This window comes from Macrotis lagotis, chromosome 3 (assembly GCF_037893015.1).
Source record: "Macrotis lagotis isolate mMagLag1 chromosome 3, bilby.v1.9.chrom.fasta, whole genome shotgun sequence".
In the NCBI taxonomy this organism is placed as follows: domain Eukaryota; kingdom Metazoa; phylum Chordata; class Mammalia; order Peramelemorphia; family Peramelidae; genus Macrotis; species Macrotis lagotis.
Window position 1 is genome coordinate 149926344 of NC_133660.1, and position 4675 is coordinate 149931018.

Genomic DNA, 4675 nt, shown 5'->3' on the forward strand with positions numbered 1-4675 from the left:
ACTTATGTTGTGCAGATAACTGCAGCAACGTGTCCAATGAAGAGGAAATAGCAATTTTTTTTAAAAAAATAGCCGTCACGTTGTCCTTTTGCCTATCTATTAAAATTACAACTAAGCAAACAGGCTTGGATTGGTGGCAGGGGGGGATTGGTCCTTAGAGGAAATATGACTCAATTAGGTATTACTTCAGTACAAAGACTAAGTGGCACAGTGAATAGAGCACAGGATATGGAATCTGCTCTTAGACACTTGCTGACTAGGCAATTCACGTATCTTTATTTGCTTCGATAACTCATCTATAAAATGAGTAAAAGAAAGAAATGGCAAGCCATTCTGGTATCTTTGCCAAGAAAACTTTAAGTATGGTTAAAAAGATTCATATCCAATTTAAATGACTAAACAATAACAATAATAGTTCCTGATGCCCTCTCCCTTCTTGCCCATGGAGATGATGAAGTAGGTAGAACAACCACTTAACGTACATGTGTTTGAATCCTCTTAGACAGATATTAGATATATGAAGCTGAGTAATACATTAAAACCCTTATCATTTTGTTTTCTCAACTATGAAATGGAAAAAATAATAATAGTACCTATCTTACTGCATTGTCAAGATAATCAAATGAAATAAGAGGTATAAAGTGCTTTGAAATCTTTAAAGAGCCATATAAATGTTATCAATTGTTGTTCATTGGGAATTGTTGGGAAATGTGGATGAACTCTAAGGCTCATTCTGAGAAGTTGTCTACATGAACTCATGCTGGAGTTTTGTGTTCAAATGAAAGTGTTGGACTTGGGGTCTAAGACAATGTCATGGTACATCTATCCTGTTAAAAATTAAACTCTAATGAAAGGGACCTAAACATGGGAAGAAGTTTTGTAATCTGCATTAGGGAAGGAAATACCTCAATTAATGAAATTCATAGTTAGAAGTATGTTCAAAAGCACTTTACAGTTTTCAAATAATTTTCATGAATAAATAACAAAGTTGAAATTCAAGATAAACAAGAAGATAAAAAAATGATTTCTATTTGTTCTTAATAAGTTTGAAACAATAAGACATTGAAAGAACTTGAAGACATGAGTGAAGCCTGAACTTATTTGGAATAAAAATATCAGAATGGTATCAGAGAAAAACTGTCAGTATTATTATGAAAAGGGGTTAGGATATTCCAAGGAGGGGAAAAAAGTGTCAAAGAAAAAGAACTGCCTTGGCTTCCAAGTGTAACTATAGTAGCTAATACATTTTTTTTTCAAAATTGCTATGAGACTTCTATAGCTGACACATTATACAAGGCAGAATTTTTAATAGTAGATCTTCAAATCATTAATTTTGTGTACAGAATTTTTTATAGTATAACTTATATGAGTATTTGGGTCATTTTGATTATTACTCTTTTAGTATTTTCCATATTTTATCAGAAAGTTACTGTTATTGAAAGTTACTGGCATTGAAAAGTTTGTTACATTACTGTGGCTTTTACCACATCTAGGCAATGCCCTTTATTTCTAGAGAAATATATCTAATTTTTATTTGGAAATCAATGGACATACTTTTATGAAATTAATTTTAAAACAACCTTTTCTGGAATATAGTTTTTATTAAGGAAAATTTGCCAAGAATTTGAATGAGCAGTGAGAAACTTTAAAAAAAACACATACTCTTCTACTTGTTTTTAGTGTTCTACCTTGGAATGATTTTTTTTATTAGAAAACAACTTTAAAAAATGCTCCCTCCATAGCAAAATGTTAAACAATGAAAAGTTCATGTTTTCCATATAATGGTAAGCATCTTTATATTACCATAATCTTCCCAGGGCATTTACTTTTGCTATAGAAATATAAAAAATGTATAAAAAAGGAAGCTAAAATATGGGTTTTTCCTCTGCCTTCATCGCTCTTCACAAACATAATTACAATACAAATATTATAATATGAATCTGGAGCGGTAATAGCACTGTAATAAAGACCTTATAATTATGTTTCAAAAAAAGATACAGTTCCAGTTTCTGCTTGTACCAGAAGGGAGAAAACAGAGATGTTTTGTGATAAATACCATGAAAAGCAAGTCAGAGAAATTAAACTTGGATGAGCTACAAAGAAAAAAAATTACAAAGAACACAAAAGTTGGAAAATCCTCTGCATTTCAAAATGACAGAGGCATTGATCTCCTCTTTTGAGGATTGCCATGAGTGTAATGGTAATCTTTTGACCAGATAATTGAACTATTATCATTTCATAGGTCTTTGAACATGTAACTGAAATTTGCTTTACTACTGGGGTGTTAGAAAGTTGATTTGGGGTGGGGGAACAGGTAGGAAAAGCACAATAGGAAATTCCTAAATGCCAATTGCTTTCTAATAGATAGTAAGTTGCAGTTGACTGAGAATATTAAGAACATACAGTTATATTTCTGAAACATTCATCACATTAGTGCACAAAAATTCTTCAGATTGACACATTAGTACCAAATATTACTTGGACACTTTGAAGATTTGCAATTAAATTAATATGTGCTCCCTTCAGTGATATATGTAGCAACCCTTCCAATGCTTTTCACCTTACAGAATCCATATCCTTATTTTTCCCCTAAATCTTCCAGTTTATTACATTGCAAAGCACTATTCATTTTCTGGTTCTTTAGGTATCTGAGAGTTATCAATGTATCACTCAAACTATCCATCTATTTCACAATAATAATAATAATAATGGATAATTTTAATAGACAACTTAATAATCTCTTATTAAATACCTACTACATACACACAGATACTGTGAAAAGGATATAAACAATTTCTTCTTTTACCAAGTTGACAGTCTTATGGGAGTATGTGAAAAAAAGATAATAATCATTTAAGATATGGTATTATTAGATGCAGAGAAAAGTTAAAAAATGTTGATTTTTGGGGCTGCTAGGTGGCATAGTGGATAAAGCACCGGCCCTGTAGTCAGGAGTACCTTGGTTCAAATCTGGTCTCAGACACTTAATAATTACCTAGCTGTGTGGACTTGGGCAAACCACTCAACCCCATTTGCTTTGCAAAAGCCTAAAAAAAAAAAGTTGACTTATGAGGTATCTATGTAAGGAAAAGGATAGAATGCTGAAAATGTCAAGAACTCTTGGATTTAGAATTGATATATTGTCTCATTTGTATATTTTCTTTGATTTTTATTTTGTCTTTCAATTTGAATAAATGGTTATATTTTTAATTTTTAATCTCTATTCAATATGAAAGTATCATTTGGTTGGAGGAGAGTCAAGTCTTGGCTATATTGTTTAGGGTCCTCCTTCCAACTCATAAAGTTATAGTGATCAGGAGTGTTGCTTGAACCTGATTTTTCCCCCCTAGACTAATAATTTTAAAGAAATAAAATAAATAGTATCCTGAGAATGGCAAGCTTCTGACCTCAATATCCTCTTGACAGGATTCAGTTTCCTTTGCAGAAAGGCAGTTGGAACTGAGTATAGACATATCTATTCTTTTCTCACTGTAAATCAAACCTATACAGACCCAGTGGAAACAAATAGCTTAGAAAGACAAAACATCCAAAATGCCCAATATATCTTCATATACAGAGAGAGAGAGAGAGAGAGAGAGACAGAGACAGAGACAGAGACAGAGACAGAGACAGAGACAGAGACAAAGTCAGAGAGATTTTAACTCAAAGCACAATTATGCTATAGCTACAGGAACCAAATTTCAGTCTCACATTATCCTAAAAGCTTTAAGTTAATAATTTAGAGTTAGGAGAAAATAGAGGATTTTTCTAAAAGCAAACAAATCTAAAAACAAAAAATGTGGGGAAAATGATTTATTATGCTGTTCAGGGAAAAATCATTGTACTGTTCAAATTTAACTTTATGTGATTAAAGGTTATCCACACTCAGAATATCCTTTGACCCCGGTAATTTTCTAAGACTGCCAGAAATGGCTATAGGGATTTCTCATTCCCTAGACTTTGGATCCATTCAAAGCTTTCTTATTTTAGGTTACCATATCAAGGAACCCTTGGGGGTCTACCAAAAGCTCTGTTTTGGGTTTTCACTCACATCTATCTTAATCTGCCCAACTTTCATGCTATCCTTTTTGTAAAATTACTTAACTGAATAGGTAGGCCTAGGAGTTGTGTTGGAAACCTTTGTCAGAATCCTATATAATGTAAAACTTCCAGAATCTGAGAAGAGAGGGGGCAGTTATTTCTTTTTTCTTTTCTAGTTTTGCCTTCACCAAGTGACCTAAATTTTTTCTTTCTAAAATTATTTCAGAATTTTGGGTCTGTCTTCATAAACAACAAAAACCCACAAAAGTATGACTTGCTATTTATTTTAATTCTAACCTCAATGGTTCAAGCCATATAAAATACAGTATGTAGCGAATGGATAACTATAAGTACACCAAAGGTGCCTAACAAGGAAATAGTGTGGATTGTCTTTTTCTTCTGGCAGGAAAAAAATAGAGAATATAAATCACTTTTACTTTATCAGCATACTTTTCCAATGACCCAGAATTTTTTGTTCTCCTTTAGATATTTCATACCAAGACTCTCAGAGAGGGGAAAACTTCAAGGCAGAACAGAAATGAAACCACATGATAAGATACTCTTCCAGATGTGACCTCTAATTCCTCTGGGAGATCTCTTTGTCATGGCTTTGGAAACATTCAAAGTTTAAGTC